The sequence below is a fragment of the Aotus nancymaae genome, unplaced genomic scaffold, assembly GCF_030222135.1.
Source record: "Aotus nancymaae isolate 86718 unplaced genomic scaffold, 86718_ANA_hifiasm-v0.15.2.pri h1tg000057l, whole genome shotgun sequence".
Classification (NCBI taxonomy): Eukaryota; Metazoa; Chordata; class Mammalia; order Primates; family Aotidae; genus Aotus; species Aotus nancymaae.
This window is the reverse complement of record NW_026988471.1, coordinates 49,002,161-49,026,984: the sequence shown is the minus strand read 5'-3', so window position 1 is coordinate 49,026,984 and position 24,824 is coordinate 49,002,161. Positions and strand designations below refer to the sequence as shown.

Below are 24,824 nucleotides of genomic sequence, written 5' to 3'. Positions count from 1 at the left end.
TGCTGATATAAATAGCCAGAATATTCTATTTCACTGCTGAAAAACTAGTCAACTACTGCAGCTCTTAAGCTAAACTGTGGGTGATTAGGATAGGCACTGGTAAGATTGAATATGAAGGAAGCATTGGGGACACAAAATTCACGTGAATGTTAGTCACAAAGCAGTTCATATTCAGATAAATTTCTGCAATATTCTACCATTATGTAATCAGAGCCAGACTACCTGGGTCTGAGTTGTAGTTCCCTTATCTGCTGACCTATGGTCAAGCCGGTTAAATTGGTGGGCAAGTCACTTAATTCATAGGGTCGTAGTTAAGACAAAAGCAGTTAAATTATATAACAGACAGATAGTAATTATGGCTACATAAGCCTTAGCTGTTACTAAAAGGAGTAGTAGTAGTAGTGTAGTAGTCATTATCAACAGTGTAGGATTCACATTTGTTTTCCATAAGTAGTTCATACAATCACTTTCAAATTGCTCAACTTTTTTTTTCCCAATATGTCCTTGAGATAGATTTATGGCAGCAAAATGGTAATAGATACAAAATATTAAAAGAATATAATTATGCCAGTAATTGACCCCATTTTTCTATGAGTATCCTATTAATTGAGACATTTTATAATGGACACCTTTGAAGTACTTATCCTGATGCTCAATATATGAAAGGTAGTTTTAAATTCAAAAGAAAATTAGATATTAGTGGCACAATGAAGCTTTACTCAGGGCAGTTTAACAATCTGTATATGCTGCCAGTAGTGGCAGGAGAGGGAACAGAAGAGAAGCCCTTCCAGAAGTCTACCCAAGGTTATACATAATATCAGTAATATGCCACAGTTTATAAATATCACTGAAAGTTGTTGTAAAATAAGAAGCAGGAAGAAATTATAAATGCCTAATGATAGCACAGCAGCTTTGTTTGGTAAAAAAGTAAAGGAAAAAGAAATCATAACATGTGTGTAGGACAATACCAGAATACTCATAGGCTCTAAATACATTTAACAGCTGAATTTGATACATTTAGAGAAACTATGATATTGAAGCCTTGTATTTTTGTAGTTTTGATTTTGAAGTAATTTGTTTAATCAGTGCTATGCTACTGCTGCTTTTATTGATGAGGAAAAAATGGAAGGAACATCAAAAATGGAATTATTTTTATGAAAATAAATAAAGTGAACATGTTAACTAAATTAGGTAAAACTGAGTAAGTAAAGGAACATAATATTGTGCAAGAATATTGACCCTGTAGTAAAAGGAAAATACTGTTCTTACATGAGAACAGTAGTCTTGTCAGATTTAGTTTAAGACTATTTTAAAGCATTTCAAGAGTAATATACGAAACAATAGCTCAGAACTATGATGATGGTCACATCAGGGTCACCTCCTGAGACGTTGATCACCACCTGCAGGCGTCTGTCCTGCAAACCCTGATTCCATGACGGATGAATAAAACACTCAAACACAGAGGACAGTGAACGCGTGGGCTAGGGAGGTTGTTAGCTGCTCTCAGAGGCGGTTGCAGCTACCCAACCCTTCACTAGCTGTTCCTCCTTGCATTTATTCAGTATAGCTTTAACAGCAGAGGTTCTAAGTCAACACACTTGTGGATAATTAACATGGCTAAAAGAGTGGTCCTACGAATGATAACAGATTTGGTTCCTGGGCCCAGAGCAAACACCATTAATGGGTAATTTCCCTGGTTGACCTCCCCCAACACCAGGACCACCCAGCACAAAGTTTACATGAGTAAACAAGCTAGTTAGAGCAGAGTAAAAGGATTATGGGGTAAACAGACTTAACTGGGGAAGCTTTTATTATTCCTAATATTTACCCTGTGACCTAATGCTTTAAGGTAAGAACTGGCCGCCTTCAGCTTGTTCCATTATTATAAGTTAGGACAACCTTTCAGCCTTCCAAAAGGTTTGAGACTATATTTTATAACTTTCCCTAATATTTCCCTTAATATTTTGCCAACCACCCTGAGTGAATCCCAACACAGAATGTCCCTTTAAAAATATGTATTTTACTACACAATTAGTATGTAATCTTCCTGCTGGGCAGGTGGCTCATACCTGTAATCCCAGCACATAGAATCCCAGCCCACTGATGGGAGTGGATCACTTGAGGCCAGGAGTTTGAGACCAGCCTGGCCAACATGGTGAAACCCTGTCTCTACTAAAAATACAAAAAAAAAAAAAAAAAAAAAAATTAGCCAAGCATGGTGCCTATAATCCACCTACTCAGGAGGCTGAGGCATGAGGATCTTTTGAACCTGGGAGGAGGAGGTTGCAGTGAGCAGAGATTGTGCCACTATACTTTAGCCTGGGTGACAGGGCAAGACTCTGTACGCTCCCTGCCCCTCAAAAGTATATATTCTTCCAATTTGTATGCCTATGTGGATATATAGGTATCATTTTACAAAAATAGAATTTTATTATGTAAACTATTTTGTAAACTGCTATGCAAATTACTAACAGCTAAGGAATATATTCTATATCCCCATGTCATTAAATTGTATATCTTTATCATTATTCTAAATTGCTACATAGTATTTTATTGAATGGATGTTCACTAATTTGTTTAATCAAACTATTTTCAGGTTGTACATGAAAGACAAGTATTATAATTACAGCACAGTTACTTTACAGTCTATAATCAATATTTTAAAAGGTACATTTCATGCTCTAAAGAAAATGATACTATAATAATCAACTATGACAAAACTATTTTCTCTAACAGATTTCTTATTACATTGAATAATCTAACCTTATCTCATTTGTAAATGAATTGAATTAAATGCTGAAATTGAATAAATTATTTATAAGACCTTCTGGGACACAGGAACAATTCTTTCAGCTACAAATTGAACTACTAAATAGGATATATAATATTTTTAGAACTTAGAAACTATATTCTATTTTAGATAAAATCCTCTTTTTAGGACTTTTAAAAAACTTTTAAAAAGTGTGCTCTCTTGTTCCACGCGTCTTTAAACAGCATGTGAAGAATTTGTTCTTTATAATTTAGATATGTATTTCTAGGTAGTGTTTTCATTTTCAGAAGCATATGCTTGAAAAAAACACAAACAAAAGTTTGTTTCAACAGTTAAAAACACTGTATTAAGTTAGTGCATGTATTAAAATGTGTTATACACTGGTACAGTATATTAAGTAGTCCATGGTATGCCACAGAATACTGGAATAAACTATTGATATACACAACCACTTAGAAGGATCTCAGGGGAACTATGCTAAGTAAAAAAGTCCAACAGAAAAAGTTACATAAATATGATTCCAGTTATACGACATCCTTGAAATGGCAAAATTATAGAAATGGAGAATAGATTATTGATTTGACAAGCCTCAAGGCTGGAGTGAGGAGAGGGGTTGGGTAAGCCAAAGAGAGGTAGCAAGAGAGATCCTTATAGTGATGAAGTCAGTTCTCTATCTTGACTGTGGAGGTGGCCATATATCTATATGTATTATAAAACTACCTGTAATTATACAAACACACAAATGAGTACATGTAAAACTAGTGAAGTTGAAATAATCCCTGGACCAGTCAGTTTCCTAATTTTGATATTGTACTACAGCTAGGCAGGATATTATCATTGTATGAAATTGGCCAGACATGTTGGCTCACACCTATAATCCCAACAGTTTGGGAAGCCAAGGCATGTGGATCATTTGAGGTCAGTAGTTCGAGATCAGCCTGGTCAACATGGTGAAAGCCCATCTCTACTTAAAAAATACAACAATTAGCTGAGTGTGGTGGCATGTGCCTGTAATTCCAGCTACTTGGGAGGCTGAGGCAAGAGAAAAGCTGGAACCTAGGAGACGGAGGTTACAGTGAGCTAAGATTGTGCCACTGCACTCCAGCCTGGGCCACGGAGTGAGACTGTCTCAAAAAAAGAAACTGAGTGAAGGACACACAAGAATTTCTAGTAAATTTTCACAACTTTCTGTGATTCTATATTTCAAAATAAAAGGTTTATAAATAAAGGAATTGTCTTACTTTAAAATATTAGGAGGTGTAATAATGGGGCTTGGAGAGTTTCAAAGAAGAGAGGCTAAATCAATAGAAAATGGCATTGTTGTTTTGTTTTTATTTTAAAGATACCATTAAGCTATCAAATAAAGCCTTAGGTAATATTAGAAACTAAATAACTCCTTGTCTAACTTGAAACTATTTTTATGATGATTGCCTATATGCTTGAGATTTAAAAGTGTCATATATATTTCAGACAAAACTCTCTTTGAAATTAGAACATACCCAAGAAGAAACTTTATGCATCCCTGAGAAAAACATATACAATATTTGATTTGGCATTTTCAACTACTTTATGTGGTATAATTGTACCTCTACTTTAAGAAAAAGTAACTATATATAGAAAAGAAACTTTTCGTAGTTGAAATATATTCTTACTCTTTTAAGGAAAATGATGTTTAATTGGAAACCTTTCTGTGATAATTGGAAATAATGACATAATATTTATCATATTCATGATCATACTCTAATTTCTTTATAGTCCCATTAGTTGGACAGAATGTAGTCTATTTTCAAAATTAGTATCCTAAAGTTAAAAGGTCTGTTGTTTATCAGTGACAAAGGTTCAGAAATCATTTCCGATTTTTTCACCTTTTCCTGCTAAGCTCATACTACTTTATTCAAAATGATTGTATTTTGTTTGACTTTGATTTGTAAAACGTAGAAAAGTGAACCAGAACACTTTATCTGGGTATCATCCATGTACAAACTGTATAGCATGAAGGAGTTCAGACTGAGACTCAACCAAATTCTTGCTTAAAATATACTGATGAACTAATTCAATGACTTTGAATGATTGCAGGCCTCCTAGAGTTCAGATTTGTTGTATATAAAATGAACAGTAAAGTGGTATTTAAGGTTCTTTATAGTTCAAATACTCTGTCAAATCTATATTCCCTTCCTGCTTATACTGAGTGACTATCCTCTTACCAGTTTTGAGATGACTCATTCTAGAAGGCTTTGCCAATTGATCATTTCCCACCAAGATATACTGACTTATTTTGCTATGTCATTACACATAATATGAAATTATACTGGCTAAGAAAGACTTTAATTTTAATTTTATTTTACTACTAATTTATTATTATTATTATTATTATTATTATTATTATACTTTAAGTTCTGGGATACATGTGTAGAATATGCAGGTTTGTTACATAGGTATACACATGCCATGCTGGTTTGCTGCACCCATCAACCCATCATTTACGTTAGGTGTTTCTCCAAATGCTTTCCCTTCCCTAGTCCCCCACCCCCTGACAGACCCTGGTGTGTGATGTTCGCCTCCCTGTGACCATGTGTTCTCATTATTCAACTCTCACTTACGAGTGAGAACATTTTTTTAGTTTGTTCTGTATTAGGTTGCTGAGAATCATGGTTTTTCAGCTTCCTCCATGTCCCTGCAAAGGACACGAACTCATTCTTTTTATGGCTGCATAGTATTCCATGGCGTATATGTGACACATTTACTTTATCCATTGATGGGCATTTGGGTTAGTTCCAAGTCTTTGCTATTGTGAACAGTGCTGCAGTAAGCATACATAGGTATGTGTCTTTGTAGTAGAATGACTTAAAAACCTTTGGGTATATGCCCAGTAAGGGGATTGTTGGGTCAAATGGCATTTCTGGTTCTCGATCCTTGAGGAGTTGCCACACTGTCTTTCACAATGGTTGACCACTCCCACCAATAGTGTAAAAGCATTCCTATTTCTCCATGTCCTCTCTGGCATCTGTTGTTTCCCGACATTTTAATGATTAATTGCCATTCTAACTGGTGTGAGATGATATCTCAATGCGGTTTTCATTTGCATTTCTCTAATGACCAGTGATGGTGAGCTTTTTTCATGTTTGCTGGCTGCATAAATGTCTTCTTTTGAGAAGTGTCTGGTCATATCCTTTGCCCACTTTTTGATGGGGTTGTTTTTTTCTTGTAAATTTAAGTTCTTTGTAGTTTCTGGATATGAGCCTTTTGTCAAATGGATAGATTGCAAAAATTTCATCCCATTCTCTAAGTTGCCTGTTCACTCTGATGATAGTTTCTTTTGCTCTGCAGAAGCTCTTTAGTTTAATTAGATCCCATTTGTCTATTTGGGCTTTTTTGCCATTGCTTTTGGTGTTTTCATCATGAAGTCTTTGCCCCATGCCTATGTACTGAAAGGTATTGCCTAGGTTTTCGTTAGGGTTTTTATGGTTTTAAGTATTACATTTAAGTCTTTAATTTATCTTGAGTTAATTTTTGTATGAGGTGTAAGGAGGGAGTCCAGTTTCAGCTTTCTGCATATGGCTAGCCAGTTTTCCCAACACCATTTATTAAATAGGGAATTCTTTCCCCATTGCTTGTTTTTGTCAGATTTGTCAAAGATCAGATGATTGTAGATGTGTGGTGTTATTTCTGAGGCCTCTGTTCTGTTCCCTTGGTCTATATATCTGTTCTGGTACCAGTACCATGCTGTTTTTGTTACTGTAGCATTGTACTCCTATTCAACATAGTATTGGAAGTTCTGGCCAGAGCAATCAGGCAAGAGAAAGAAATATTCCTATTCAGATAGGAAGAGAAAAAATCAAATTGTCTCTGCAGACGTCATGATTGTGTGTTTAGAAAACCCCATAGTCTCAGCTCAAAATCTCCTTAAGCTGATAAGCAACTTCAGCAAAGCCTCAGGATACAAATTAAAGTGCAAAAATCACAAGCATTCCTACACATCAATACTAGACAAACAGAGCGCCAAATCATAAGTGAACTCCAATTCACAATTGTTACAAAGAGAATAAAATACCTAGGAATATAACTTACAAGGGATGTGAAGGACCTCTTCAAGGAGAACTGCGAACCACTGCTCAAGGAAACAAGAGAGGACACAAACAAATGGAAAAGCATGCATGCCACTCTCATGGATAAGAAGAATCAATATCATGAAAATGGCCATACCGCCCAAAGTAATTTATAAATTCAATGCTATCCCCATCAAGCTACCACTACCTTTCTTCACAGAATTAGAAAAAGGTACTTTAAATTGCATATGGAACCAAAAAAAAAAAAAAAAAAAAGAGCCCATATACCAAGACAATCCTTAGCAAAAAGAAGAAAGTTGGAGGCATCATGCTACCTGATTTCAAACTACCACTAATTTTTTTAAGAAAAAAAAAAATTATGTTTGCAAATTTGGATGTCAACAGCATAATAAAAAATAGTATTAGTTTTTTAGTGGGCTTGAAATCTCTTCTTCCCTAAACCTTAAGATTAAAAAAAATAGTTCTTTATGGAGAAATGGGAAATTTTGTTTTAAATGTCAGTTAAATATATATCTACCTTTTGACCTTGTGCCAAGACTTTAGCCTTTTCCTTTTATTTAGCTTGAGTTTGTGAACATGTGGTCAAGATTGCTGTGCTGACTGCTATTTCACAGGATGTGTCATATTTATGATCCCCATGTTTTAGGTGTGATCTTAATTGGTTTGTCTAATTTTAAAACACAGAATCAGCTATTGACCTTACGATGTTATTAACTATGATTTTATGTTGTTTTAGTGGACCTTACTTACCTCTAGAAATATCTCTTTCCTTTTTGTTCACTGTTTTTACAGATGTTGTTGAGTGTCAGGAACCATCTTTATATATAAATAGCATTTATTCACGAAAATTGTGTAGACAAACAATTGTGGAAGGAAAGAATTTTTTAAAATATTTGAAACTAAATCATATTCTAAATAATTTGGGTTGAGCCATTTTGAAATTGATCAAAGATTGTGCATCTTAATAGTCCATTAAAAAGTACAGGTTAAGAGATACTGCTTGTATCTTATCAGTAAAACACGTGTATGAATATTATGCAAGTATAAACTCTGATGGTTAAATGAAAGTTCAGAAGAAGCATTCTATGTCTTTTCAGCCTTTGAGTAAAGTGTACATGATGGACAGCAAAGGAAATTTTTCTGAGCTTCTTACTGTCAAGATTACAAGGAACCTGGCCAAATCAAGAAATAATCTTTAGTTTTTAAATTCTTTGAGACATTTGGTGATGAAAAGGTTATAGGAGAATCTACTCATCTGCCAGGGCTGAGTAATACATAAGTTTCCTCTTTTCCTTGGGACTGAACCAGCACAAGCAAGCTCAGGACCCTGATGATGTCACTTCTAACAAGAACACAATGAATTCATATTTGAGATTCTGAACATAACATTTCATCCAAGTACTTTTTAAGAGGTTCATATCCTTTAAAATCTGATGTCTTTGACAATTTAAAAGCTTTAGGGAGCCCTTATTGAAATGTCAACATGAAGACGTGGATTTATTTATTAATATGGTAATGATGTGGCAAAGTAAAGATTCCCTTGTTAGTTGAAAATAGTATATATTTATAGAAAAGGATTATATGATTATCATAAATAATTTTCTTTGTGAGAGTTATGACCACAAGAGCCATATTATTTGTTCTGTTCATTAAAGTAGCCCAATCGTATCGTGGAAAATGCTATTCTGGTGGATAGTTTCAATATATTTTACTTAGTTTATGAATTTTTCCGTCAATTGTACTAATATTGTGTGGATTTATAAATAAGTATTTAACTGCTATAAATATCTGCATCTCTATTAAGTTGTTTTAACATTTGGAACTCTACAGAAAAATATTTATAGGTAATGAGGCTTGTCAAAGCCCTTTTGGAGAAGAACACACACTGAGTGAAACTATTTTAAGTCAAGGTAATTTGAAGTTTAAAAGAGTGACCATTTTGGTCACATGAGTGATGTACAGTTATAATAGTCAGCATAATAAAAGCTAGTTGTTGTAAGAAACAACTCAACATTTCAGCGAGTTATATAAATGTTTTCAATATCAGGGAGAAGGCTTTAATCCCTGTGATGATTCAAAGTTGCAGACTCCTCCCATATTGTGGCCCCACCATCCTTTAAGGCCCTAGAGCCCTTCACTGCATCCAGATATTCTGCATCCTGATGCTACACAAGGCAGGAAAGAGAGCAAAGACAAAATACACAGGCTCTTATGCATCTTAGGCTTCAGGTATCATGCATCATTTCTACTGTTACATTATTGGTAAGAACTAGTGACATGGCCCCACTTAGGAAGAAGTGGGAAAGTGTGATCTGAAAGTGTGCTCAGGAAGGAGAGAATTTCATGATCACATCGTATTTTCTCTGTGCACCATTCAAGAAATGCAATAGAAATATAATAGCAATTTAAATCTAGAAACTGAACCCAGGATGTTTAACTCCTGAATTTATGTTCTTAAACACCATTCTATATTGCTTCTCCTTGTAGAGAAAAAAAAATTGTCAGTGATATAAAATGTATGCCATAAACAAATGAAAGTTAAAGATCAGATGCATTCAACTCAGATCTAACTATGCTTGTACTTCTAATTCTGAGAGATTTCTAAACAAAGCACCTCCATGGATGGATTAATGGTGAGATCATTCACCTTCTCTCATTCTCCCCATCACTTTTTCACAGGCTTTGACTTGACCTGAAACCTTTCACACATGTGAAACCTTTCACAGATGTCTCTTCCAAGGTCATACAACCTGGGCAGGCTCAAGATAAATAAAAGGTGTAATACTGTGTAATGGAGAGGGAAGGCCACCTACATGGAGCTAAAGAGGAAGGCTTTTGGAACCAGATTTCCTTGATGCAAATCCTGTCTCTGCCACTTACTATTTGTGGGACCTTGGACAATTACTTAATCCCTGCATAACTCAGTTCCATTGTTAGCAAAATGTTAATAATATGTGGGCCTACATTATAGGGTCATCAGGAGTTAATACTTGTAAAATGTTTCTATATTTATCAAGCATATTGTAAATGCTATGTAAATATATGCTAAATTAAGACAGAGAGATTGAGAGAGAGAGAGAGAGAGAGAGAGAGAGACTACTCTGGAGGTCTACATGAAATATGAGAGTTTCCAAGGTCATGAATTTTGAAATGTGTTCCTAGTTTAAATAAAAATCATCGTTATGATAGTGGAGTATGTTTTCTTTAAATTTCTTTTTAGTAATACTATTTGCAAAAGGCAATTTTTATTGGAATAATGTATATTTTAGTTAAAACACCTAGATACATTTGAATTTCTAGCTGCCTTATTCTGTTCTTTTATTTTTCATGGGTTAAATAGTACTCTTTCTTTATTTTTACATGTTAGGTGACATTTTTATTGAAGTAAATTGATATTAAATATAAAGTACTTTTCTCAATGACCAAAAGAGAGTAAACATTCAACAAAATGTGGATACCTTGTCCTTATTTCTGGCCTGAAAGTGTTTGTTTTCGTTATATAGCATTCCTTAAAATGATTATTTATGTAATGAATGATCTAGAAATGTTATTTGAGAATAGTTGAGAAAATAATGGAGTAAAAGGTATGCGTAAACAATATTCAAGTTTTTTTTGTTTAATACTAATTAAGGAGCCTGTGTAGAATATTAGCTATTGCATGTATAGAAAATAATTACTACCTAAGGAAATTTCCTGTCCAATATTTTACAGATTTATTTTTATAGCACAGTTACAAAATGTTGTACATAGAAATATATTCAGTGTAACTGACACAAACTTAATTACCTCAGTGCAAATGTACGTGCTATAATTTCAAGCTAAGAAGTTTTTCTCTGTTGTTCAAATAACACTTACTTAAAGCATAGCCCGTGCTTGCCTGAAGCTCCCCACCAGATGAAAACGGACTTGGAAAGTCTGTAAATGCAAACCCATCTTTAATCTAAATCCATCGAATCAGTTCCCTTAAAACAAATTTTCTCAAGCTTGTCACAATTTATACGTTGAGCCAAATGATCATTTGTTGTAGGGGCTGTCCTACATTTTATTGAATGTTTAGCAGCATCCCTGGACTTTGTGCACTAGATGCCAATAGTATCTAGTTGTGACAAACAAACGTTTTTAGATATTGCCAGATATCCCATGGAGGGTCCACATTATTCAGGTTGAAAAACTGCCTACAAATATTGAAACAACAAGAACAGCAAAGTCCCACATTTAAAAACACATTTTTAAAAAAACACAGCCGGGCGTGGTGGCTCACGCCTGTAATCCCGGCACTTTGGGAGGCCAAGGCGGGTGGATCACGAGGTCAAGAGATCAAGACCATCCTGGGCAACATGGTGAAACCCCGTCTCTACTAAAACTACAAAAAAAAAAAAAAAATTAGCTGGGCATGGTGGCACGTGCCTGTAATCCGAGCTACTCAGGAGGCTGAGGCAGGAGAATTGCCTGAACCCAGGAGGCGGAGGTTGTGGTGAGCCAAGATCGCGCCATTGCACTCCAGCCTGGGTAACAAGAGCGAAACTCGGTCTCAAAAAAAAAAAAAAAAAAAAAAAAAAAACAACAACCACAGTTAAAGAATATCAATATTTTATCATCAAATGACTTTTTTGATAAATAAAAGTAATGTCTTTCTCAAATAGAGGTTGGTTTAAAAAAAAAAAAAAAACTCCCCAAATCTCCAACATTCAGAAACAGCTGTCTCTTTGGTAGGGGAAGATTTCAAGTTTTGCTGAATTTTATTACAGTTGTCAGTAACAAATTGACAGCTGCTAAATATGAACCCTGTGGTATAATAAACCTTTGAAATTAACTTTCAAACCTCAGTCGCCAATTTTTATTCAATTGTGTCATTTAAGGAGCAGATGCTTCTGACAAATTTTCAGTGTTGTCTTAAGACAAAAAATAAATGATAGCTTTATTTCCTGTGTTTTCCTCTTCACTCACATCTAAAATCACCTTTCAAGAAATTCTTAGCTCTGAGTTCCTTCTAAAATTGGTTGAAACAAAAATCACAGCGTATTTCTAATGTTGTGAATCCTTAATGCCAATACTTAATTGGAGGTTTAGACTCAGTATCATTCTCTCTATGGTATATATACATTGTTAGAACCGTATTTTAGTTTCCGTTGCTATAAACAGCCTTATGGTGACATCATTTAGATATTTACCATCTAACTGTTTCACATGAGCTCTAATTACTATATTTACTTCACTGAACTTTGCTCCTGAATGAATAATGTGATAATAGCATTCCTGGGATCTACTCTTAAAACCTCCCAGTAGCTATGAAATGTAGAAAATTCAAGTTCTTATTTGAAATCATTTATTTTTATACCTGTTTAATATAAAGACATAGATTTTTATCGTTTCTCTCTGTATGATATTCATGATTGTGAATTTCCAGCATATATAGAGGATAGTGACAGCTAGAAGAAAGAATGAGCAGGTTTTAAGACAACAATTGTCAATGTATGCAAGACTTTTAAAAGGGGATGTCTCTAGTCCATTTGTGCTGCTATAACAGGATACCTAAAACTGGGTAGTCTATAAAGAATAGAATTTTTTCTTGTGATTCTAGAGACTGGAAAGTCCCAGACCAAAGCTCTGGCATCTGGTGTCTGGTGGTAAGGGCTTGGTCTCTGCTTTAGAATGGCACCTCGAGTGCTGTATCCCCCAGAGGGAAGGAATCCTGTTCCTCATAAGGCAGAACAGAAGAGCACAGTGCTTCTCCCCAAAGCTCTTTACATAGCGGTGTTAATCCATTTTTGAGGGTGGAGCCCTCATCACCTAAACACCTCCCATTAGGCACCATCTCCCAGCATTGTTACACTGGGGGTAAGTTTCCAACATATAAATTCTGAAGGACACATTCAGGCTATACAGGGGATTATACACACAGGAACACTAGCAAGAAGTGAGAGTTCTGCCTAAAGGATTCTCACTGGAATTAGCTATTATCATTAAAAATAAAAATTGAACCTGACACAGTGGCTCACCCTTGTAATCCCAGAACTTTGGGAGGCTGAAGCGGGAGAATTCTTTGAAGCCAAGAGTTCAAGCCTAGCTTGGGAAGCACAGCAAGACCCTGTTTCTACAACAAGAAAAACATATTTAAAAATTAGCCAGATTTGTGACATGCACCTGTAGTCTCAGCTACTTGGGAGGCTGAGGCGGGAGGGGTTCAAGGCTGCAGTGAGGTCTGATTGAACCACTGCACTCCAGCCAGCCTGGACAACAGAGTGAGAACCCGTCTCTAAATAAATAAATATTAAAACTAAAAATTCCACTTTGGCGATAATTACTTTGAACTGAAAATAATAAAAAGTATTTATTACCCAGAAATAATGATACACAGTGCTTAATTAAAAATCGTGGTATGAAAAATCAAACTGATTATTTGTAGGCAGTATAGGAAAAGGGAAGGAGGAGCAGCAGGCGGGTTGGGTCTGCCTGGACGTCTAGCTCTAGGTTAAGCACACCTAAGCAGCTGCTGCTTTTTAGTTTTTATTATCCACATTATTTATTCTTTAAGAGCTCTTCTGGAAATTATAATGAGTGCTCCAATATGTAGTGTAAAAAAGGGTAATAATTTAAACATCTAATGTATTTATAATTTCAGGACTGCTGTTATTGGGGTCACAGATTGGTAGTGTGTTATAATGAGGTACTTTATAAGCTTTACTGAATTCACAAAAGCTCCTGTTCTCCTGATTAGTGCCTTTGTGCATGTTACCATAGAATCAATATCATTTTCAGAAAATAGCAGCTAACCTTAGAGAAGGGAAGGGGGAGAAATGGTCTCCCAAGTTCAGTGGGTCTAATTTGCTTGTCTGCATGTGATATTCATAAAATCATGCCCATTACTGATGAAAAACTCACCTCAGGGCATAAGGACAAAAGAAAAACAGGTAATTAAAATTAATGAAACAAAAGCAGTAATTATGCACAGAGTTGATCAACAAATCACTTTAGGTGGTCCCAGAATTTAAGTATCTTGTTTCTCTGGCTAATATGTTGATGCGACTAGACAGGTTAGGGATGTTTACCTACTCATATCTGCTGCCTTCACCCTGGAAGATGTATTGAAATGCGGAGCAGCTCCATCTTTTTGTGCAAATAACTGCTTGATATTACTAAAATATCTTATGAGGTATTTCCTACTTATTTCTAAAGCCACTTTTCTCCAGTTATCTTAAATGTCTTTTCTGGTAAGGATCACGATGTGGTTTGCTCCTTTGAACCAGGACACCTAAAAATACAGTCTTCAGTATTTTCTTTTGTATTATAATTATAAATATAAAAAATTCTCAAGCATTATTAGGTATTTCTTTTTACAAAGATCACTTTCTCTGAAATGGAAGACAGGGGGAAATTCATACATGGCTTTGTTCTTGGATACCCCATTATCCCCAGACTGCTTCCTGATTCCAGCTACTGCTGTTACTTGTGTCTTTGGCAACTACAAGCTAGCATGCTTCTCAAAGCTCTTTTCATTGGCAAACCTTGATGTAAATAATAGTTAAATCTTGTTATAATACATCATAGTGTGTACTATACAGCAGGGGTGTGGTGATATGTAACATGAGGTGTTTCATCACTATAGAAATCTATGCATAGCTTGTTTACCTTATGTCCCACTTCTAGCTAGTAAGCCAAAAAAAGCACTTTCTGTTCCTGTGAGCCATTTGTAATCCAAATTCCTCTGTCAACTTCCAATGAATTCCCTTTGAACCCTGTTTAATGTTACATATGTTACATGTGTCTGAAAGAGAGAATAGAATATTGTTTCCAACCTTCTGTAGGTACTGTTTTGTGGGCAGTATATCTTAAACTATAAATGGTATTGTAGAACAAAAGTAGCATGAAAAACTTGGCAAGAATTGACTTTTAATGAAGATGACATTTATCATGGATTGTCCTTTTAACAGCCTGTGAAAGGATACCAAGGACGAGTTCTAAGTCAACCCAAATTTAAAGTTATCTCAAGCAGAACATTGGATAGGCCAGATTGAGCAGACTGTGTTAAAAAGATTCTCTTGTGCAGTGCCATCCAGCCAATCTGTTGCTGACATTGCCAAAAATATTCAGGCTAACTGGCCAAGTTGTTCTCAGAATTGCAGCTCATATTGATTTAGAATGTAACTTAGATCATTTAATTTTTTTTAGAACCTGAAACTAAGAATGTTCCTCCTACTCTCCTCATCTGAAACACATTGTGAATCAGGGATTTGTTTAAATTGAAGAGGTTATATGTATCTTCTAGTAAACCCTAAAATTTTACATATGAGAAACTGAGGCTTAAAGAGATTATGACAACTTTCTGAAATCCAGCATAGGACTAGAATTCAAGTCACTGATGTCTCTTGAGGTTGTCACTTTCTTTTTCTCTTTAATGCTGCTTCATATGTTTCCTTCCTTCCTTCCAACAGGTATTTATTCAGTGTTGTGGTGTGTGTGTTTGCCTGTGTGACAGAGAGACAGAGAGAGTTAATTTAGATACAATCGAATGTTACTAGTTTTCTGATTTTCAGGAAGCGTTCTAGAGTGTGAAGCTTTTTCCTTCCTTCTTCCTTCCTGTGTAGTACCTACTAAACAATTTTTTCTATTTAGGTGTTTGGATCAAATGGCTAAACAAGATTAAATAACCACATTAATTCCATGATTTTAAAGGACAGTTGGGTATATAATAGTTTAGCTCTGTTTATATCCCAAAGTAGAAAGATATATTTACTATATTTGTATATATCTAATATATTTATGATAAATATATTTAGCTATTAAAATAATATTTTCTATATTGTAGAAATGGGACAGCAAAGCAAATCATACAGAAAATATACATTTATGCTATTTTGGGAAAAAAGTTTTTCATTTTTGATTTGGTCTAATAATATAACTTTTAACTATTTAACACACATGAAACTTTTTAAGTTATCTGATATTCTGGAGATAATAGACACTGGAAACTCTAAAAGGGAAGATGGTGGGAGGGGAATGAGAGTTGAAAAATTACCTATTGGGTATAATGTTCAACATTTGGGTGATGGGTACACTAGAAACCCAATCCCCACCATTACGCATGTAATATCCATGTAATAAGCACATGTACTCTCTGAATCTAAAATTTTCTAAAACTCTGACTTTCAAGTAAATTTGACATTATTTCTGCAAGAACACAAACTAAAAACAATCTCTTTTGCCTGATTATCATTAACATAAATTTTTGAAATGATAATGTGTGTCTTCTCTGTTTTCCCACTGTATCTTTTAAGAACAGAAATCTGGTTTACTCTTTCTTTCTTTTTATGCGTGGTGTTCTTAAGATGACCACTCTTCTTAGTGGTCTTTTCCTTTTCTTCTGATGAACTGAAAGCAACTTGTAGGTCTTAACTATGAACTTTTTGGGAAACAGATCCTTAATGTTACAGACTAAAACAAGCAGAGCAGAGATTTTGGAAGACCAGGGGCATATTGCTTTAATGTCCCCAATTTTTTATATTGGACAACTGATATTTTCTCAATGTTATATACAAGATGAATAAAAATGCCTTTAGGAAAAAAGGTTATTATTTTAAATTTAATGTCATTCTACTTCCAGGCCCTGTATGTCATCCTTACATACTATCTATCTAATACAGTTATGTGTTAGGTGAAGTTTTGGCCTAGTTACGGGTTTTCAGTTAGGACTTATGTTGTTCCCAGGGTATATTTGACAATGTCTGAAGATATTTTTGGTTGTCACCACAAGGTTGGAGAGGTGAAAACAGATATCTAATGAGTGGAAGTCAGGCATGCCACTAACCAATCTAAAATTCACAGGCAAGGCCCCTACTCCTTCCAACAAAGATTTTTCTAGCTTAAAATGTCAATAGCGAAGAGTTTGAGAAATGTTGGTCTAAAAAGTTTCTGAAACTGAATTGCTCAGAAACTTTCTAAATTTCAAGCTGAGTTGTTGACTTGGACATTTTTGCAACTTCTAGATGAAAAGAAAATGAGCTATAAAATTTCAGTAAGAGCTGAAACATGCATAAAACCATAATGCATTGGGCTGAAAAACATATATATATATATATATATATATATATATATATATCTCAAGGTTTCTGGTTTTATTTTCTTAAGTTGTACTATAGAAGAAGACCACCTTTTTATTCTTTATTCATGACTTAAGTAGGTCAGTGCTGAAACTAGAATTCATAGCTTTTCCCTCTTTCTAACTGAACAGGAAGAGAGACTCAGTTCTAAGCACTTAGCACAGTGCTTAGGCGGCTAGGGATTCAGTAAATGCTTGTTGAGTGCCTCCCTGCCTAACAGTATTCATGAATTGCTTCTCTCCAAAAAGATCTCATGTCTTTTCTTCTGGAGACCTCATCTCTTCAGGAGCAAGAAAATGTGCAGAATTATCTGAAGCCCATAATGTGAGAAGAAAATCAGAAGTAAAGTGAAAGGAAGTTCAGAAAAGGAACCTTGTCAATGGGAAGATTTGTGTGGTTACTGATTTCCCTTTTTTTTCTTTCTCCTTAATAATGGGTAAATTCTGAGTTGAGTTTTACCTGGTCTAGTTCTCTGAATCTCTGATACATAAAATTAAGCAGTATTTCTTTGTTATAAATGTATATGTATAGATAGATAGACATGTGTGCGGCCGGGCGCGGTGGCTCACGCCTATAATCCCAGCACTTTGGGAGGCCGAGGCCGGTGGATCACAAGGTCAAGATATCGAGACCATCCTGGTCAACATGGTGAAACCCCATCTCTACTAAAAATACAAACAATTAGCTGGGCGTGGTGGCACGTGCCTGTAATCCCAGCTACTCAGGAGGCTGAGGCAGGAGAATTGCCTGAACCCAGGCGGCGGAGGCTGCGGTGAGCCGAGATCGCGCCATTGCACTCCAGCCTGGGTAACAAGAGCGAAACTCCGTCTCAAAAAAAAAAAGACATGTGTGCACATATATATGCACGCCATATATATATTTGTGTGTGTGTATATTCTATCCACATATTCTTACATTTATAAGGATCAAAAAATCTAAAAGTGTCAAGTTTTAATGCTTAAATAAAAGTTGGAAGATGAATGAGGTTTTTAAGAGTGACCCATTCATGAAATTCTCCATCCAGCTAAAAACAGTTGTTAACATATTTGGGAGACAAAGGGAATCCGAAGCGTCAGAAGGAAAGGAAAACCGAATTCTCTTTACATGAATAGAATCTGATGCATCTTGGTGATAATGACCTTATGGCTTGTGCATATTTATCAGTTATTACCTGTAACTTCTCTAAAACTGTTGAGTCAGGAAGCCTGTGCTCTTGGTTTGTGTGACCATGGTGTCTTACTTCAGAGGGGTTCTTGTCAGGATGGCCTGTTGAATGACTGCATTTGGTTCTTTGGCCATTGAGAAGGAGTGTAGTGGAAAAGGCAATGAGGCCCACACCTGGATGTTAGCACTGGCTCTAATTCCTACAATTTTGTGGCTTAGTAGGTCATTAATTTCTGAGCCTCAAGTTCATGAAGTATAATTTGAAGACAATAATCTATAGCCCACCCACATTACAGGCTTGTTGAGAGGTCATGTAAGTAATATAGTGAAATTGTAGGCAAATGATAGCATGCTACACCTGAGCCAAGTATGGAATATTTCTATTTTAATGGTTATTATGATGGTTTTTTTAAATTATCATTACTTCAATGACTACTAGACTGGTTATGTTGTTCTTCTGGCTTTTTAAATATTTGGACATTTCCCTTCTGAACTAAAATAGATAATTACAACAGCAAATTTTTTTCTAAGAGCTTGACATTTAGTAATTTATTTAATCCTCCCAACAACATTATAAGGTAAGTAATGCTATTATCTATTTTATATAACTGTTAAGAAGATTATTGAATGAAGTACAGCTAATAAATGATAGAACTAAGATTTAAAACCAGACCCCTATTCTTAATTGCTGTGCTGTGCTTTGAAATTCATATGATGTGAATGTCATATGAATGTAACTAGTATAGTGGCTGTTGAATCTGAATCTAAAATACAGCATGCCACTCACATCCTTACTAGGTTTTTCAAAGCAACTTTTGAAGTTATCTGTGTATTAGTAATCATAGTAATATTAATAAACATGTTGAATAAGATACAGATGCTTTATACAGATCTTTTATTTTTTAAATAAACGTTGTGATAAATACTCTCATTTTGAATTGAGAAAACTAAAGCTCTAAAAGATAGAATAACTGGACCAGACTCACACGTCAGTCAGTGGCTGAACTGGGTCTGATAGAGATCGTCTGGTTCTAGAAGCTTTTTTTTTTTTTTTTGAGACAGAGTCTGGCTTTCTCGCCAGGCGCCAGGCTGGAGTGCAGTGGCGCGATTTCGGCTCACTGCAACCTCCGCCTCCCGGGTTCAAGCAATTCTCCTGCCTCAGTCTCCCAGGTAGCTAGGACTGCGGGCATGCACTACCATGCCCAGCTAATTTTTGTATTTTTTTAGTAGAGACGGAGTTTCTCCGTGTTGGCCAGGATGGTCTTGATCTCCTGACCTCGTGATCCGCCCATCTTGGCCTCCGAAAGTGCTGGGATTATAGGCGTAAGCCACTGTGCCTGGCCTGGTTCTAGAACTTTTATTCCTAATCACTACATTATTTTGTCTCTTTTTTGTATTTTTTAAAATTTTTTATAACTTGGTGAATTTTTCTACCTGTATAATATTAGACCAGTTTTCTGAGGTGATGAAGTACTATTCTAACCAGAAGGCCAATTTAGAGAAAGCCTCTCTATTTTATGAAGGCATTTTGATATAAATCATTTTTTTTTATTTTTGTGGGGAAGGGGATTGATATATTCTTTTAGGGAGGACTCGTGGTAGGATCCATCATCTGAAGAAAGACACTTAGTGCTTATGCATGTCAACCTGACAGATGGTCAGAATTTAGAGACCAGATCTTACTTCTGTATTACCCACAATAAATAAGCCATATTGGAATGTTTGAGTGTACAGGAGGAAGACAAAAAACTGATTTAGGACTACTTGTTACATGACCTTTTTTTAAACATTAATATATCAACCGAATTTTTAAAGCCATGCCCTTCATAAAATGGCCTAAGGACGTGTATATGAAAATTAAAACATTAATGCTAACATAAAATATAAGGCAGTAGCAGTATAAAACACACAGCAGGAAAGTCCTTTGAGGTAGGCTCACATAAAAATGGACTCATGCATGTAGATGTGTGCTGCCTCCCAAAGACTTAATACAATTGGCATGACAAGTAATTGTCACAAATATACTCATTGTGTCATTGTTTCAGAGTTTTAAACTGGGTTTTGTGAATGAAGATTATTGTCTTGTTCCAGTGCTGGTTTTGGCTATTGTATTCAATCTTCAATATCCAGTTAGGAGTCTTGTACATCATTAGTTTCATCACCACTCTGATGATTCACAGGAAAGCTGACCTTAGTCATTCCAGTTATGCTTTACCATTGAGAAGGCCTAAGATATTTTGAACTAGACACAGTAATAATCAATTGGATCAAAATCTTCCCATTGTCAGACTTAGTAAAAGTTGCTTTCATATTGTGTATTTATTTGTTTATACTCTGCATCTTATCTAAAATGAGTTTTTGCTTCTAGATTTTGTAATCAGTGTTCTTAGGATAGTTATGCTCCAGATAGCACATTTACATTCCCAAGAGTTTGTCCTGACAGTTCTGATCAATTATCTCTTGGACTAGAAGATACAATTCTAGTGACAAGGATATGATTTCAGTGTAATGGAGAAATGTGGATTATGTGTGTATGTTTTTTTGGCTTTTTTTTTTTTTTTTTTGAGATGGAGTCTCATTCTGTCACCCAGGCTGGATTGCGAAGGCATGATCTCAGCTCACTGCAACCTCTGCCTCCCAAGTTCAAGCAATTCTCCTGTCTCAGCCTCCCGAGTGCCTGGGCCTACAGGTGCCAGACCCCACACCCAGCTAATTTTTGTGTTTTTGGATAGAGACAGAGTTTCACCATAGTGGTCAGGCTGGTCTCGAGCTCCTGACCTCAGGTGGTCCACCTGCCTCAGTCTCCCAAAGTGCTGTGATTACAGGCGTGAGCCACTGCACCCAGCCAGGAAGCAAATAATTTCTTCAAAATCAAAGGCTAAAATGAAAGAGTTATAGAAAAAGAACGTTTTGGGAAAGCCAGATGTTAACAGGCCACCCAGTTTCTCCAGAATTGCCAATTTCAGTGGCTGCATTGCCAATGTTTTTCCCTCTTGGACTTGAGGGGTAGTGATACACACCGGGAAACAGAGATAAGTATCTTAGTTCTAACACCTGGCTCATCTGTTTCATCTCTGTTGTCCATAGAGTGATTTTAGGACTTTTGCCCTGCCCTAGATTCCAAGGAGAACATCAAGATAGCAAGTCCTTCAAGGGCTTCCCTGTGTCTTTTTTGTTGTTAGGCTCAGCTCATTAATTAACATGTGACTTCCCTTGTAATTACTTCTATTTTTCTAATTAAAATTAGTGCTAAAAGATAGAGTACAGACTAAAACAGTGGAGGTTCAAATATAACAGAATATTTACAAATTAGTCAAGCATAATAATATAATACCACCAAAAATATTATTAATAATTATTCTTAATCAGTTTTCAGTATTTCAGAAGGCACTATTGCCGTGTCTATAATAACCTTATTATCTTCTGTTCATAAGAATGGTATTTTTTAGGAGACTAAAAAATTCTTTTTTTGACAAATAGATGAATTCTCTTCTGTAGTTGCATAGACATTTGTGTAAGAGTGGATTGGGTAAAGAGGGTCATGACTGTTTTCTAATACTTTTCTGTAGATTCCTCTTCAGATCAATCTCATGTACATTTGACTTTTCATGCTCAGGCAAGCAAAATTAGTTTACAGATGTTCAGTGACCAGGGAGATAAATCTGGAGCTGGAAGGAACCAGTGGTCATCTTATTTGTTTCCTTCAAGTAGGTATGCCAGTAACCCTCCTAAGCTAACTGGCTTTCTATTATACTTTTAAGGATATTCAAGAGTGGTGGTCCTCTGTTCATTTCTTTAACATTCTTCTAATGAAGAATTACCTTTTTAGTAGAGACTCTAGTTAGTCAGTTTATTTTTTTGTGGCACCTAAGTAGACTTGATTTTGTCTCCCCTGTTCTCTTTTGCCTGAACTTGTCAAATTGTTCAAAATCATCTTCAAACAGCTAATGACTGCTATCAGATCAAAATCCTTTGATAATAGCCCCTATATTTCCAACACCCATGATAGTGTTATCTAAACAGTATTATAGCTCATTAATGGGACCTAAAAATGAATTGAGAGGCCTACTCATTTCCTAATTAAACAGACTAGAATTGATATAAACTAGAATAGAAAATATGAACATTTGAATAGTAAGATTCATTATTTTTCTTGAAAATTTTCAATTGTAAAATTCTATATATGTATATTATACATATGTATGTATAATATATATATGTATAATATATATGTATATATATTATACATATATATGTATAATATATATATTTTATATATATATTGCTCTCTCTTTCACACACACATTTGACCCTTGAACACTATATGATTGGATTGTACAGATCCACTTATAAATAGATTTTCTTCTGCCTCTGTCACCTATGAGACAGCAAAATCAACCCTTCTACTTCCTCCTCTTCTTCAGCCTACTGAATGTGAAAATGACAAGGATGAAAATGTTATGATGATTAATTTCCACTTATTGAGTGGTCATATATTTTCTCTTCTTTATGATTTTCTAGATAACATTTTACTTTGTCTAGCTTACTTTATTGTAAGAATGCAGTATGTACTACTACATATAACATACAAAATATGTGTTAACTGCTTATATTTTTAGCAAGCCTTCTGGTCAACAGTAGGCTATTGTTTGTTAAGATTTGGGGGTGTCAAAAGTTATGCCCATATTTTCAACTGAGAGTGTATGGGTACCCCACCACCACATTGTTCAAGGGTCAAGTATACAGACACATAAACACACAAACACAAACACACATGAGGCAGAGAGAGAGAGAGATTGAAGTGTTTCAGATGTCAGAGTTTTTTGGTTTGTGGAATATTTGCATGATTTGAGCATCCCGGATATGAAACTATGAAGTCTGAAATGCTCTAATGATGGCTGGGCATGGTGGCTTATAGCTGTAATCCCAGAACTTTGAGAAGCTGACGTAGGTGAATAACTTGAGGACAGGAGTATGAGACTAGCTTGGTCAACAAGGTGAAACCCTGTCTCTACTAAAAATACAAAAAATTAACTAGACATGGTGGTGCATGCCTGTAGTCCCAGCTACCCAGGAGGCCGAGGTAGGAGAATCACTTGAATCCAGGAGGCAGAAGTTGCAGTGAGCTGAGATTGTGCCACTGTACTCCAGACTGGGCAATAGAGTGAGATTCTGTCTCAAAAAGAGCAAACAAAAACAAAATGTTCTAATGAGTATTTCCTTGAGCATCATTCTGCTGTTCAAAAAATTTTTGATTTTGGAGCATTTCAAATTTCAGATTTTTGGATTTAGGGTGCTCAACCAGTTAAAGTGTACGTGTGTGTGTGTGTGTGTGTGTGTGTGTGTGTGTATTATCTATGACATATTATAAATTATATGTATAATAAAGGTATATAAACATTTATTTATTTATTTTTGAGCTGAAGTTTTACTTAAAACGTAAAAGAAATGTTCCCCCAAAATGCTGGTGAATAAAGCAAAAGGATAGGACACAGTGCTCTCTTCCTGCGAGTTAGCCAGCCTATCCAAATACAGGGTAATACACAGTACTTAATGCTGGTACAATATCACAGTAGTTTAGTGTTAAAGATTATCTCTGCCTAGATTATGAAGAGATTCTCAGTGTGTGATGATTAGTTCTGGATTTACACCTTACTGGGCATGAACAAGGAGCCCCTGCTCCTTGGCCGTAACCAAATCCCTTGGGCCCATAGTGCTTTGCATAACATCCTTTACCATAGATTTCACCTTCTTTTTCAGTCAGAGTTGTTAATGCAAGACTCTTCCCACACTTTGCACATCGGAAACAGTTTTTGTGCCAGGGCTTTCCAGCTCCAATGATCTTCTCTGCAGCATATACAGAATCCCCGCATCTGGAACACTTCTCAGCACATCCGTATTTCTGAGCAAATTTAGAAGTGTTTGGATTTGTCGTAGGCCTGTGAGGCTGAACACTCTCTGGTTTGATGCCCAGCCTCTCGCCACGGTCCATGTTAAGCGTGCCAGCGCCCTGGCCGTAACCGTAGCCTTTTGGCCCATATACGTCTTTCCATAGCAGGATTTGCAGTAGATCTCTTCATCGTGAATTGCCACTGTTTTGCTGTCTAAATTTTTCCTGCAAACCATGCAGAGAAAGCAGCAGCGGTGGAAGCTCCTGCCATCACACGGCACCTCTTCTGTGTGGTACACGGTCCTCCCTCAGGCCCCACACTTGTTTCCACCGCCCCAGATGGGCATTTTGAGTTGGAGGCGGGAGCACGCACCGCAGGTGGAGCTCGAGAGGCTGGGCTGGAGGGAGTGTCCAGAGAGTCCGAGATCCCATAAACATTTATTAAATAGAAATAAAATATATGCTTAAAAATGTACTTGTTACCACGTAAAATGTATTTTTTTTCTGTGGGTCATGATCAGAAATACTTGAGATTTTTCTGACTTGTAGAACAAAGTCAAAGCACCTGGTGTGATACAAAGACTGCCACGATCTTCCAGTTTACCTCTCCAGTGCCATTGCCTTGATTTAGATATTATCTCATTACTGTACCAAACTACCCAACACACAATGTAAGGCTGTTTTTTGTTTTGCTTTGTTTCAACCTTTTTGATTTCAGTTATGCTATCCCCTCTACCAGGAATTCCATGCCCCTTCCTCCATCCACCTCATCCATATAATTTTTATTTAACATTTTCACTTAGCTCAGAAATAAACTTCCCCAAGAAACTTTCCGG

The 24,824-nt window shown here is 35.9% G+C and overlaps 1 protein-coding gene and 1 pseudogene across 28 annotated transcripts in view; one reads left to right on the top strand and one right to left on the bottom strand.

The window, feature by feature from the left end:
- The window catches only part of NRXN1 (neurexin 1), a 1,142,110-nt gene that overhangs the window by 851,161 nt on the left and 266,125 nt on the right, over positions 1 to 24,824 (top strand). The window lies entirely within an intron of this gene.
- LOC105726164 (cysteine and glycine-rich protein 2-like) lies at positions 23,751 to 24,309 on the bottom strand (annotated as a pseudogene).